The following is a 14,766-nucleotide window of genomic DNA, read 5'->3' as shown; positions in this document are numbered from 1 at the left end:
TTCTCAAAGCCCCTAGTCTCCATTTTTGAAATTGGGCGTTACCACGAGCGATATGAAATGGGCGGTAGCGTTAAATCTCTCTGACCTTCTGCCGTAAAGTGTGGCCGTCCTTAGCAACGGCATGGCAACGCTCGATTCCCGTGATTCAGGAGGTCAAGAGTCACCATGACATGCGCAGAAGAGGAGACAGAGAGAGAGGGAGCTGAGAGGGAATGAAGGTGTGTGTGGGTGTGGTGTGGCTGCTTTGGGAGGAAGGAGGGAGAGTTTAGAGCTTTGGAGCAAATAGGGAAACAAAACTTAGCTGTTACCAAACAGGTATTTGCCCAAATTTGGCCTAAAATGGAGGGAGAGGAGGAGGCATCACAACATACTGTGGAGACTAACACTGGAGAGAGCAGTGAGCTGGGAGACGAACACATTGGAGGCTGCAAAAGAGCCAGGAGGTTCTCGGATGAGGCAAATGCCTCCCTCCTGCAGGAGGTCGAGTCACGCTGGGGTGATGTGACCCAAGGAGGGCGTGGGAAGCCCACCCCAAAGGCCTACCAGAAGATATGGACCGAGATAACAGAGGTGGTCTCGTCGGCGACCAACGTGGTGCGTGAGGGCAACCAGTGCCGCAAACGATGGAACGACCTTGTGGGATCCACAAGAGTAAGTATTACATTGATATACATGTACTTATGTAGTTATATAATTTGATTTGTAAGTACCATGAGTGACTATCAGCAGATGGGAGGTCTTTCACTTTTACCGGGAACGTTGAAGTCAAGACCTGCGGTCACGGTGTACGTCTTTAGGTAAAGAATGATAATTATCATAATAATCATGATTACATCTGTCGGTTATGTGTTGTATCAGTCTCTGTGACAGAACCAAGCAAAGATCTCACACAATGATCTCATGCCATGTCGTCCTGTCACCTTTTACAGAAGAAGCTATCGACGATGAGGTCCGTGCAGAGGTGAACGGGTGAGGGGTCACCAGTCCCCAGCGACATCACTGAGACAGAGGAGCGGGTGCTTGCACTCATGGGGAAGCAGCCCCTGGATGGCCACGCAAGGAACTGCAGACCCTGAAGTGATGCAATGTGAGTAAAGTATACACCATTGCGTGATGTAAAGTCAATACATGCCACACCCACTCATATCTGAACAATCATATACATTTTTCCTAGAAATAATGCTGGCCTAATGAAATCATTGCAATGCACAATGTGTTGATGGTCATGAAATGTGATGTCTGTGATGATTTTGAGAGCGGTGGTGCTTTTATCGTGCATATGCTGTGTGTAACGCTGGACTCACCTTGTCACCCTAGCACCCCCTTCTCCTCTAATAACCTCATTTGTGTTTTGCAGATCAGCCAGCAGCACAACACCAGGCAAGACCACAGAGGCCAAAAGGTGGGGGCGCGGGGCCAGACTCACCAGACGATCCTACATCTGCTGAGGAGGTCCGATTCTCGCCCGGCAATCCGCTGGGTCTCTTCTCTACAGATGAGAGCGCGGACTTCGAGGAACCTGCATCACCACGCTCCAGAAGCCATTCCACCCCAAGGCCATCTCGTGCTACTCCGGTCATTCCCGCCTCCACTCTGGAGGTACCGGCTCCAAGCACCTGGCCACAGGGCACCCCATTTGTCCTCAGGACGGCGCCCACCCCGTGGAGGTTTCGTGGACACGGCAGGTCTGGTCCACGAGTGCGACATGAGAGCGGAGAGATGGTAGACTTGTCCAGGAGGACTGTAAACATTGATGACCAGCTCCTTGATGCATTGGGGGGCATATCCCGACAGCTGGCCACCATGACTGAGTACGTTCCATGGATGGCAGAGGCCCTGGAGGAGATAGCCAGGAACACTGCTGGCACAGGCCTCCCAGTGGTCCCCGAGAGTGGCACTCCATCCCTCGGTTCCGCACCACCACTGTGAACGACAGATGAGAGGCAGGACCAAGATCCTGCTTCTGGATCAGAGAATCTTCCCCCCTCGGCACCCCCCGCTCCCGTACCCATGCAACCACCGTCTCTGCCTTCATACCCCCCGCAATGAGGCACTGCCTGAGGAGCTCTTCGGCCAGGCGGCATGGAGCGAGGAGGGGAAGGGGTAGAGGTGGGGAGAAGAAGGGGAGGTGGGAAGGAAAGTGAGGTGCATGTCCGCAGGTGATGACTGTGTTATATCTCCATCTGGGTGTATGCAATTTGTTGTAATGTATGGGGGAGGGGACCACCCTCCTGCTTTGCCTTTGTATTCTGTGTTGCTGGACATGTTGAATATTTGATTGATGTCAATGGTGAAAAAAGTGGGGTGTGGGCGGGGATGGGGTGTTTTTGCCCAAGATACTTAAGATTTCAGGCCAATGTTGGAAAAACATTTTTTTATTGAACATAACCTTGTTGCGCATTGTCTCAGATAGCTGGACTGTTACACACTGGTGATTCCTTAACATGAAAGGGTTAAATAAAACTTAATTCAATCAAAGTAAACTTTAACTGGCACCAAGGTAATGGCCACCATTGATGTCTGAGCTGCACACACACAGCAGTGTGTCAGCGTTGTCACTTACAGCAACGTTCTCTCAGGCAAATCGTTCAGATATCAGCTCTTCACATAAGAGTCTTGCAGCTATGTAGCCACCATGGGCACTTTCCTGTGGTCTGGAGGGGAGCGTAGGCATGGTTGCATAGTCAGCCTGATTGTCTGGCCCTAGGTCAGTGTCCAGCCCCTCGTCCTCCTCTTCCTCTCTCTCCTGAGGTGGAGCATCAGTCCCTTCTGGCAATTCTTGTCCCCTCCTGATAGCCAGGTTGTGCAGCATGGAGCACACGACCACGAATTTACCTACGTGCTCAGTGTTGGATTGTAGCTCCCCTCCTGAGTGGTCCAGGCATCTGAAGCGCTGTTTAAGCACAGTTATTGTTTTCTGGACCACATTGCATGTGTCTCTGTGGGTCTGGTTGTATCACTTCTCGGCCTCGGTGTGGGTGTCACCAGGGGGATCATCAGCCAGGTGATGAGGCCATATCAGTTATCACCAAGCATCCAACATTATCCTTGTGGCTGACTCTTAAAGATGTCAGAGACAGCACTCTCACGCAGGGTGTGAGCCTGATCGAAGCTGCCCGGACATTTGGCATTCACTGCCATTATGATCTGGTTGTGGTCGACAACTAGTTGGACCTTCAGGGAGTGAAATCCTTTTCTGTTCTGAAAAATCTCTGGGTCCTGAGAAGGTGGCCGCATGGAAATGTGAGTGCACTGTATTGCTCCCTGCACCCTGGGGAAGTTAGCAATGAGGTAGAATGCTCCAGCCCTGTCAGTCCGAGCCTCCATGGTCATGAAGAAGCTGATAAAGTCCATCCTTCATGCGTACAGGGCCTCTGTGACCTATCTAATGCAGCGATGGTTGGCATGGTGAGATAGAAGGGAAATCTCGACCGCGAAGTCCCGAAAGGAACCGGACACGTAGAAAGATAGTGTCGCGGTGACCTTGACCTCGACCGACACTGATGTCCTGATGGCAGGCTACATATGTGGCCTGATGAGCTCACATATTTCATTGATCACCACCTTGTGGAAGTGCATTCTCCGAAGGCAGGTGTGCTCGGACATGTCGAGGTAAAACCTCTTTTACCTGTAAGTGTGGGGTGTGTATGGTCTGGACCCCTCCTCCTCATTCTTGCATGTGTTAAATTGGGGACACAATGAGCCATCTGCACTCTGCAGCAGCTGCGTATTAATCGATGCAGGCTGAAAAATGGCTGGCCCCATTGCAATGAAAGTATAATAGTGATTGATCAGAAACAATAATTTCCTCACTAAAATACACCTACACTAAACCCCCAATAGTCCAGAGTCTGAAAATATATCTGTTGAGATGGTCACTTCACCTGAGAAGAACTCCAGAGTCAATGCAAACTCCCCCGAAGTTGAAGCAGCCTTTTGAATGAAACGATCTGCGATTTAAAAAATGGCGTCCACACCGCTGTCATTCGGTCAGAAGAGTTGCACTTTTTCTGAGCGGTGTTTTGGGTGAACGATATTGTGGGCGAGATGTGTGCGAGGTGGTGAAAGTCAGGCTGGGTGATCTCCTGCCCGTTATTTTTGGCAAATGTGATCTTTACGACAAAAAAAGATGGGCGGGCGGTATTATTGAATCTCGGCGTTAATTACATGCGGAAACTACCGCTGGCCGATATTGTGGCCGTTGATTTCGCCCATTCTGATGATTCCGCCCAAAAAAAGTTGGGCGGGCGGTATTATTTTTTCCCGGTGTTACGCACATGGGGAAAGTAATGCTCGGCGACAAGTGTCCGAAAATGCCCGTCAGTTTCCACTTTGTGGCTAAGTGGGCGATATATGGGCGTTATACGTCATTTCAGCAGTGAAATGGGCATTAAGTGGGCGTTATGCATGCAAAAACAGTGGAAAATCTGGCCCATCGAATCTTACAGCACAGAAGGAGGTCCTTCGGCCCGTCGTGCCTGGGCTGGCCCTTTGAAAGAGTTGTTTAATTTAGTCCCACACCCCAGCTTTTTCCCCATAACCCTGAAAATTAGTTATCTTCAAATATGTGAGACAAAATATACTAAGCCTTTATAAAACATGGTTAGGCCCCATCAAGAGTCCTGTGGCTAACTCTGGGCACCACACTTTAGGAAGGATGGCAAGGCCTGAGAGTGGGTGCAGAGGAGATTTACTAGAACGGGTCCAGGGTGGGAAGATTTCAGTTGTGTTGAGAGATGGAGAAATTGAGGTTGTTCTCCTTAGAGCAGTGAAGATTAAGGGGAGATTTGATCGAGGTGTTCATAGAAACACAGAAAATAGGTGCAGGAGTAGGCAATTCAGCCCTTCTAGCCTGCACCGCCATTCAATGAGTTCATGGCTGAACATGAAACTTCAGTACCCCCTTCCTGCTTTCTCGCCATACCCCTTGATTCCCCGAGTAGTAAGGACTTCATCTAACTCCCTTTTGAATATATTTAGTGAATAGAAACATAGAAACATAGAAAATAGGTGCAGGTGTAGGCCATTCGGCCCTTCTAGCCTGCACCGCCATTCAATGAGTTCATGGCTGAACATGAAACTTCAGTACCCCCTTCCTGCTTTCTCGCCATACCCCTTGATCCCCCGAGTAGTAAGGACTTCATCTAACTCCCTTTTGAATATATTTAGTGAATTGGCCTCAACTACTTTCTGTGGTAGAGAATTCCACAGGTTCACCACTCTCTGGGTGAAGAAGTTTCTCCTCATCTCGGTCCTAAATGGCTTACCCCTTATCCTCAGATTGTGACCCCTGGTTCTGGACTTCCCCAACATTGGGAACATTCTTTCTGCATCTAACCTGTCTAAACCCGTCAGAATTTTAAACGTTTCTATGAGATCCCCTCTCATTCTTCTGAACTCCAGTGAATACAAGCCCAGTTGATCCAATCTTTCTTGATAGGTCAGTCCCGCCATCCCGGGAATCAGTCTGGTGAACCTTCGCTGCACTCCCTCAATAGCAAGAATGTCCTTCCTCAAGTTAGGAGACCAAAACTGTACACAATACTCCAGGTGTGGCCTCACCAAGGCCCTGTACAACTGTAGCAACACCTCCCTGCCCCTGTATTCAAATCCCCTCGCTATGAAGGCCAACATGGCCTCAACTACTTTCTGTGGTAGAGAATTACACAGGTTCACCACTCTCTGGGTGAAGAAGTTTCTCCTCATCTCGGTCCTAAATGGCTTACCCCTTATCCTTAGACTGTGACCCCTGGTTCTGGACTTCCCCAACATTGGGAACATTCTTCCTGCATCTAACCTGTCCAGTCCCGTCAGAATTTTATATGTTTCTATGAGATCCCCTCTCATCCTTCTAAACTCCAGTGAATACAGGCCCAGTCGATCCACTCTCTTCTCATATGACAGTCCTGCCATCCCGGGAATCAGTCTGGTGAACCTCCGCTGCATTCCCTCAATAGCAAGAATGTCCTTCCTCAGATTAGCAGACCAAAACTGAACACAATATTCCAGTTGGGGCCTCACCAAGGCCCTGTACAACTGCAATAAGACTTACCTGCTCCTATATTCAAATCCCCTTGCTATGAAGGCCAACATACCATTTTCTGCCTTCACCGCCTGCTGTACCTGCATGCCAATCTTCAATGATTAATGTACATGACACCCAGGTCTCGCTGCACCTCCCCTTTTCCTAATCTGCCGCCATTCAGATAATATTCTGCCTTCGTGATTTTGCCCCCAAAGTGGATAACCTCACATTTATCCACATTATACCGCATCTTCCATGTATTTGCCCACTCACCTAACCTGTCCAAGTCACCCTGCAGCCTCTTAGCATCCTCCTCACAGCTCACACCGCCACCCAGTTTCGTGTCATCTGCGAACTTGGAGATATTACACTCAATTCCATCATCCAAATCATTAATGTATATTGTAAAGAGTTGGGGTCCCAGCACTGAGCCCTGCGGCACTCCACTAGTCACTGCCTGCCATTCTGAAAAGGACCCGTTAATCCCGACTCTCTGCTTCCTGTCTGCCAACCAGTTCTCTATCCACGTCAGTACATTACTCCCAATATCATGTGCTTTAATTTTGCACACCAATCTCTTGTGTGGGACCTTGTCAAAAGCCTTTTGAAAGTCCAAATACACCACATCCACTGGTTCTCCCTTGTCCACTCTACTGGTTACATCCTCAAAAAATTCCAGAAGATTCGTCAAGCATGATTTCCCCTTCATAAATCCATGCTGACTTGGACCAATCCTATCACTGCTTTCCAAATGTGCTGCTATTTCATCCTTAATGATTGATTCCAACACTTTCCCCACGACTGATGTCAGGCTAACCCGTCTATAATTACCCGTTTTCTCTCTCCCTCCTTTTTTAAAAAGTGGTGTTACATTAGCAACCCTCCAGTCCATAGGAACCGATCCAGAGTCCATAGACTGTTGGAAAATTATCACCAAAGCATCCACTATTTCAAGGGCCACTTCCTTAAGTACTCTGGGATGTAGACTATCAGGTCCTGGGGATTTATCGGCCTTCAATCCCGTCAATTTCTCGAACACAATTTCCCGCCTAATAAGGATATCCTTCAGTTCCTCCTTCTCACAAGACCTTCGGTTCCCTAGTACATCGGGAAGGTTATTTGTGTCTTCCTTTGTGAAGACAGAACCAAAGTACTTGTTCAATTGGTCTGCCATTTCTCTGTTCCCCATTATAAATTCACCCGAATCCGATTGCAAGGGACCAACGTTTGTCTTCACTAATCTTTTTCTCTTCACATATCTATAGAAGCTTTTGCAGTCATTTTTTATGTATCCGGCAAGCTTACTCTCGTACTCCATTTTCCCCCTCTTAATTAAACCCTTTGTCCACCTCTGCTGTATTCTAAATTTCTCCCAGTCCTCCGGCTTGCTACTTTTTCTGGCTAATTTGTATGCCTCTTCCTTGGATTTAACACTATCCTTAATTTCCCTTGTTAGCCACGGTTGAGCCACCTTCACCGTTTTATTTTTACTCCAGAGAGGGATTTACAAATGTTGAAGTTCATCCATGTGATCTTTAAAGGTTTGCAATTGCCTATCCACCGTCAACCCTTTAAGCATCATTTGCCAGACTAATCTAGGCAATTCGCGCCTCATACCATCAAAGTTACCTTTCCTTAAGTTCAGGACCCTAGTTTCTGAATTAACTTTGTCACTCACCATCTTAATAAAGAATTCTACCATATTATGGTCACTCTTCCCCAAGGGGCCTCGCACAACAAGATTGCTGATTAGTCCCTTCTCATTACACATCACCCAGTCTTGGATGGCCAGCTCTCTGGTTGGTTCCTCAACATATTGGTCTAGAAAACCATCCCTAATACACTCCAGGAAATCCTCCTCCACCGCATTGCTACCAGTTAGGTTAGCCCAATCAATATATAGATTAAAGTCGCCCATGATTACTGCTGTACCTTTATTGCACACATCCCTTGTTTCTTGTTTGATGCTGTCCCCAACTTCAGTACTACTATTTGGTGGCCTGTACACAACTCCCACTCGCGTTTTCTGCCCTTTGCTATTCCATAGCTTCACCCATACCAATTCCACATGATCCAAGCTAATGTCCTTCCTTACAATTGCATTAATTTCCTCTTTAACCAGCAATGCCACCGCGCCTCCTTTTCCTTTCTGTCTATATATCCTAAATGCTGAATACCCCTGCATGTTGAGTTCTCAGCCTTGGTCACCCATGTCTCCGTGATGCCAATCACATCATACCAGTTAACTGCTATCTGCGCAGTTAATTTGTCCACCTTATTCCGAATACTCCTCGCATTGAGGCACAGAGCTTTCAGGCTTGTCTTTTGAACATACTTTGACCCTTCCGAATTCTGCTATAAAGTGGCCCTTTTCGTTTTTTGCCTTGGGTTTCTCTGCCCTCCACTTTTACTATTCTCCTTTCTATCTTTTGCTTCTGTCTCCATTTTATTTCCCTCTGTCTCCCTGCATAGATTCCCATCCCCCTGCCATATTAGTTTTAACTCCTCCCAAACAGCACTAGCAAACACTCCCCCTAGGACATTGGTTCCGGTCCTGTCCAGGTGCAGACCGTCCGGTTTGTACTTGGTCCCACCGCCCCCAGAACCAGTTCCAATGTCCCAGGAATTTGAATCCCTCCTTTCTGCACCACTGCTCAAGCCATGTATTCATTTGAGCTATCCTGCGATACCTACTCTGACTGGCACGTGGCACTGGTAGCAATCCTGAGATTACTACTTTTGAGGTCCTACTTTTTAATTTAACTCCTAGCTCCCTAAATTTGTCTCGTAGGACCTCATCCCATTTTTTACCTATATCATTGGTACCTATATGCACCACAACAACTGACTGTTCACCCTCCCTTTTTAGAATGTCCTGCACCCGCTCCGAGACATCCTTGATCCTTGCACCAGGGAGGCAACATACCATCCTGGAGTCTTGGTTGCGGCCGCAGAAATGCCTATTTATTCACCTTACAATCGAATCCCCTATCACTATTGCTCTCCCACTCTTTTTCCTGCCCTCCTGTGCAGCAGAGCTAGCCACGCTGCCATGAACATGGCTGCTGCTGATCTCCCCTGATTAGTCATCCCCCTCAACCTAACCCAAAGCGGTGTATCTGTTTTGCAGGTGGATGACCGCAGGGGACCCCTGCACTATCTTCCTTGCACTGCTCTTCCTGTTGGTCTTCCATTCCCTATCTGGCTGTGAACCCTTAACCTGCGGTAAGACCAACTCATGAAATGTGCTATTCACATCTTTCTTAGCATTGTGCATGCTCCAAAGTGAATCCACCCGCAGCTCCAGTTCCGCAACACGGTTCGTCAGGAGCTGGAGGCGGATACACTTCCCGCACACGGAGTTGTCAGGGACACCGGAGGCGTCCCTGATTTCCCACATGGTACAGAAAGAGCATAACATGTGTCCGAGCTCTCCTGTCATGACTTAACCCCTAGATGAACTTAATTTGGCAGCAACAATGCTAAAGGTTACTTACTGAAATAGAAAAGAGAATGAAAAGCTTCACCAGTGTTGAATTCAAGGAATTCATGACCAGCAATGGGATCAAGCATGTCACATCTGTCCAATTCAAGCCCGCATCCAACGGCCAGGCAGAACGGGCAGTTCATTCATCAAGCAAAGCTTGAAACGCATGTCGGAAGGCTCCCTGCAGACCCGCCTGCCCCGAGTCATGCTCAGCTACCGCACTAGATCCCACTCGCTCACCGGGGTTCCCCCAGCCAAGCTGCTCATGAAAAGTGTGCTCAAAACAAGACTCTGTCTTGTCCACCCTGATCTCCATGATCACGTCGAGGATAGGCAGCATCAACAAAGCATGTACCATGATCGCGCAAATTTGTGATGCGATATTGAAGTCAATGACCCTGTATTTGTACTCAACTATGGACATGGTCCCAAATAGCTTGCTGACACTTTCATAGCCAAAGAAGGGAGTAGGGTGTTTCAGGTCAAACTCGCAAATGGACTAACTTGCAGAACGCATTTAGACCAAACCAAACTGCGATTCACAGACAGCCACGAGCAACCTGAAGAAGACACCACCAACTTTGATCCTCCGGCACATACAAGTGGCAACCAACATCACGGTTGACCATGAAGCCCAGCAAGGCCAGCTGCGCTGCAGCCCAGCGAAGAATCAACCGCCTCACCTGCACCTGCATTTGTACTGAGACTATCGTCTAGGGAGCGGAAAGCCCCAGATCGTCTCACCCTGTAAATAAGTATACTATTGACTTTGGGAGGGAGTGATGTTATGTATGCAACCCGATATAACCAGCATTCTACTGCCACCAGAGAGTGTATCTGTTGGAGTTCCAAGGGATCCCAGCATCCCTTGGCAGTAATGTTTATAAGCAGGCCTCCCATGCTGTACCAGCACTCTGGAGTTAGAATAAAGAGACTAAGGTCACACTTACTCACATCTACAGTACTCAGTCACATTGCTTTGTTCAAGATATAACACGAATGGAGGGAGGCCCAGAGCTCCCTGGTTTAGTGAGGCGGTGCTGGAAGAACTTGTATGTGAATTGGAGTGCCATTATAAAGACCTTACCCGGGATGGTCGTGGCAAGCCTGCACCACCCGAATACAGACACATTTGGCGGGAGATGGGGGAGGCTGTGTCCTCAGTGAGCAATGTTGTGTGGGATGGAGACCAGTGTAGGAAACGATGGAACCATATGGTTGCATCATCAAGAATAAATAAACATGTATTGTTGCACTCCCATACTATTCCAAAAGGTTCTCTGTCCGTTGTGTCTGTGTGGTTGTGTGTGCGGGTGTTACATGAGCAAAACAGGTAAAGGCTGCAACTTTTATTTCTGCAGAAGAAAAGAGCATCCAACACATCAAAGCAGAGTGGCATGGGAGGGGGCTCACCAGATTTCATCGAGGTGACTAGCTTAGAGGAGCGTGCTTTGGCTGTGGTGGGTGACCACCCCCGTGCCACCACACAGGGTGGTGCAGATCCCGTGCTAGAGCAGGGTAAGCATTACTGAATCTCCGGTCTGTGTCACACTCATGTCACGCAAGGTCATGTAATGTTATGTCAACTGTTTTTTATCGCACTGTGTGTCGCCCATTAATGCTGTGCTCATGTAGCGATGGAAGTCCTTGAAGTAAGAATGAGAAATGTGACGGAAACATGTCACATGACCAACCCCCCCCCGCTACACACCTAAATGTTGTCCTCTACGTCCAGATGTTGATTGCGACAGCACCGATCAATGCACCCCATCCACCTCTGATACACAAAGGCAGTGTCAAACAACCCGCCTTCCACCTCGACACCATCAGCAGCTCAACACACCAGCTCCTTCCCCCACCCACCAGATCACACACATCCCCCACATCAACCTCCGCCACCCAGAGACAGAGACACGAAGACCAGGAGGGAGAGGAGGGAGAAGTGCCAGTGTTCGAACTACTTGAGGTCGAGGAGCTGCAAGAGGATGACTCCAGCCTCCTGACATGTGTGTCACCTGTTCGGCCAACATCGCTTTCGGGGTCGGATTTTTTGGGATTCGAATTGGACGACGTGGGAACAAGTGTTGGGAGGTACAGAAGCCGTGCCGGAAAAGCCACCAAGCCACAATCATCCATGATGATGCAACAAGCCGATGAGGATGCAGGACGGGGGGGAGGCATTCCAGGAAATGGTGCAGTTGTCGAGGACGAGTGTCGAGATAGGTCGAGATCTGCTGCAGGCCAGGGCTGGGATAGGTGCCAGCATTGCCACCTTTGCAGAGGAGCATTCTGCCAGTATGTCGCGGCTCATCAGTGCGGTGGAGCGAAACACCGACTCTGTAGAGGCCATTTGCCAATCGATGCTTTCGGGCCATGTCATGCAACCCCCCGGTGCCTCACCAACGAGGCCGACAGATCCCAAGGAGCTGGAGTTACCAGTGGATTTCATCTCACCCCCTACATTCTCTCCAAGACGAACATGGCAGCAGGGCTCCACTGCCCTCCTGCACAAAGTCATGGAGCAGAGGCGGTGAGGGGCAGTATGTCATAGAAACATAGAAACATAGAAAATAGGTGCAGGAGTAGGCCATTCAGCCCTTCGAGCCTGCACCACCATTCAATAAGATCATGGCTGATCATTCCCTCGGTACCCCTTTCCTGCTTTCTCTCCATACCTCTTGATCCCTTTAGCCGTAAGGGCTATATCTAACTCCCTCTTGAATATATCCAATGAACTGCCATCAACAACTCTCTGCAGCAGGGAATTTCATAGGTTAATAACTCTCTGAGTGAAGAAGTTCCTCCTCATCTCAGTCCTAAATGGCCTACCTCTTATCCTAAGACTGTGTCCCATGGTTCTGGACTTCCCCAACATCGGGAACATTCTTCCTGCATCTAACCTGTCCAGTCTCGTCAGAATCTCATATATTTCTATGAGATCCCCTCTCATCCTTCTAAACTCCAGTGTATAAAGGCCCAGTCGATCCAGTCTCTCCTCAAATGTCAGTCCAGCCATCCCTGGACTCAGTCTGGTGAACCTTCGCTGCACTCCCTCAATGGCAAGAACGTCCTTCCTCAGATTAGGAGACCAAAATTGAACTCACCAAGGCCCTGTACAACTGCAGTAAGACCTCCCTGCTCCTATACTCAAATCACCTAGCTCTGAAGGCCAACATGCCATTTGCCTTCTTCACCGCCTACTGTACCTGCATGCCAACTTTCAATAACTGATAAACCATGACACCTAGGTCTCATTGCACCTCCCCTTTTCCTAATCTGCTGCCATTCAGATAATATTCTGCCTTCGTGTTTTTGCCCCCAAAGTGGATAACCTCACATTTATCCACATTATACTGCATCTGCCATGCATTTGCCCACTCACCTAACTTGTCCAAATCACCCTGCAGCCTCTTAGTGTCCTCCTCACAGCTCACACCGCCACCCAGTTTAGTGCCATCTGCAAACCTGGAGATGTTACACTCAATTCCTTCATCCCAATCATTAATATATATTGTAAAGAGCTAGGGTCCCAGGACTGAGCCCTGCAGCATTCCACTAGTCACTGCCTCCCATTCCGAAAAGGAACCGTTTATCCCGACTCTCTGCTTCCTGTCTGCCAACCAATTCTCTATCCACGCCAGTACATTATCCCCAATACCATGTGCTTTAATTTTTCACACCAATCTCTTGTCAAAGGCCTTTTGAAAGTCGAAATACACCACATCCACTGGTTCTCCCTTGCCCACTCTGCTAGTTACATCCTCAAAAAATTCCAGAAGATTCGTCAAGCATGATTTCCCTTTCATAAATCCATGCTGACTTGGACCGATCCTGTCACTGCTTTCCAAATGCGCTGCTATTTCATCCTTAATAATTGATTCCAACATTTTTCCCAATACTGATGTCAGGCTACCCAGTCTATAATTACCCGTTTTCTCTCTTCCTCCCTTTTTAAAAAGTAGTGTTACATTAGCTACCCTCCAGTCCATAGGAACTGATCCAGAATCGATAGACTGTTGGAAAATGATCACCAATGCATCCACTATTTCTAGGGCCACTTCCTTAAGTACTCTGGGATGCTAACCTTCAGGCCCTGGGGATTTATTGGCCTTCAATCCCATCAATTTCCCTAACACAATTTACCACCTAATAAGGATATCCTTCAGTTCCTCCTTTCACTAGACCCTCAGTCCCCTCGTACTTTCAGAAGGTTATTTGTGTCTTCCTTTGTGAAGACAGAACCAAAGTATTTGTTCAATTGGTCTGCTATTTCGTTGTTCCCCATTATAAATTCACCTGAGTCCGACTGCAAGGGACCTACGTTTGTCTTCACTAATCTTTTTCTCTTCACATATCGAAAGAAGCTTTTGCAGTCATTTTTTTATGTTTCCGGCAAGCTCCCTCTCGTACTCTATTTTCCCCCTCCTAATTAAACCATTTGTCCTCCTCTGCTGTATTCTAAATTTCTCCCAGTCCTCAGGTATGCTGCCTTTTCTGGCCAATTTGTATGCCTCTTCCTTGGATTTAACACTATCCCTAATTTCCCTTGTTAGCCACGGTTGAGCCACCTTCGCTGTTTGATTTTTACTCCAGACAGGGATATACAATGTACAAGGATGTCGCGGCTCATCAGTGCGGTGGAGCGAAACACCGACTCTGTAGAGGTCATGTGCCAATCGATGGTTTCGGGCCATGTCATGCAAACCCCCGAAACCTCACCAACGAGGCCGACAGATCCCGAGGAGTTGCCAGCGGATTCCATCTCGCCCCCTACATTCTCTCCAAGACGAACACGGCAGCAGGGCTCCACAATGTCATGGAGCAGAGGCGGTGAGGGGCAGGGGTGCGTGTTGCCATGGTGAAAGCGGAACCATGAAGAAGGCAATAGGCCTCACATCGAGGGGGGGAAAGAGAGGTGGTGGTAGTGGATGGAGGGTTGGGTGTTGGTGCTGGTGATGTTGGTAACTCTTCATTAAGCTATTGCTGTTGCTTCACATGGTTCGTTTGGATTCTCACTTGACTGGTTTTGGAAATAATGTACAATTTTTGGATTCACTTGTTTGCATGTCCTGTCATTTGCCATGCTGCACTATTCAATACAGACACATTGTTCACCAACTCTTGGCCAGTGTTTCATTTTTATATCATCTGGGGTACGTGCTGAGAAACAGACAGACCTCCTTCAGGTGTACTGGTCTCTGAGCAATATCTTGGCGTCCACATATAATGCGACTCTTTATTGGGTCCTGTCATC

General features: G+C 48.3%; 1 long non-coding RNA gene across 1 annotated transcript in view; it reads left to right on the top strand.

The window, feature by feature from the left end:
* The window catches only part of LOC139259612 (uncharacterized), a 74,294-nt gene extending 59,995 nt beyond the window's left edge, over positions 1-14,299 (top strand). Inside the window, exons 3-4 of the long non-coding RNA XR_011592615.1 lie at positions 10,874-11,030; positions 14,106-14,299. This is a non-coding gene — a long non-coding RNA (uncharacterized lncRNA). The remainder of the gene's footprint in view (positions 1-10,873; positions 11,031-14,105) is intronic.
* Positions 14,300-14,766: the final 467 nt, after the last annotated feature.

Source organism: Pristiophorus japonicus, chromosome 3 (genome assembly GCF_044704955.1).
Source record: "Pristiophorus japonicus isolate sPriJap1 chromosome 3, sPriJap1.hap1, whole genome shotgun sequence".
NCBI lineage: Eukaryota > Metazoa > Chordata > Chondrichthyes > Pristiophoridae > Pristiophorus > Pristiophorus japonicus.
The sequence above is the reverse complement of the archived record's forward strand: the minus strand, read 5'-3'. Positions and strand labels throughout refer to the sequence as shown.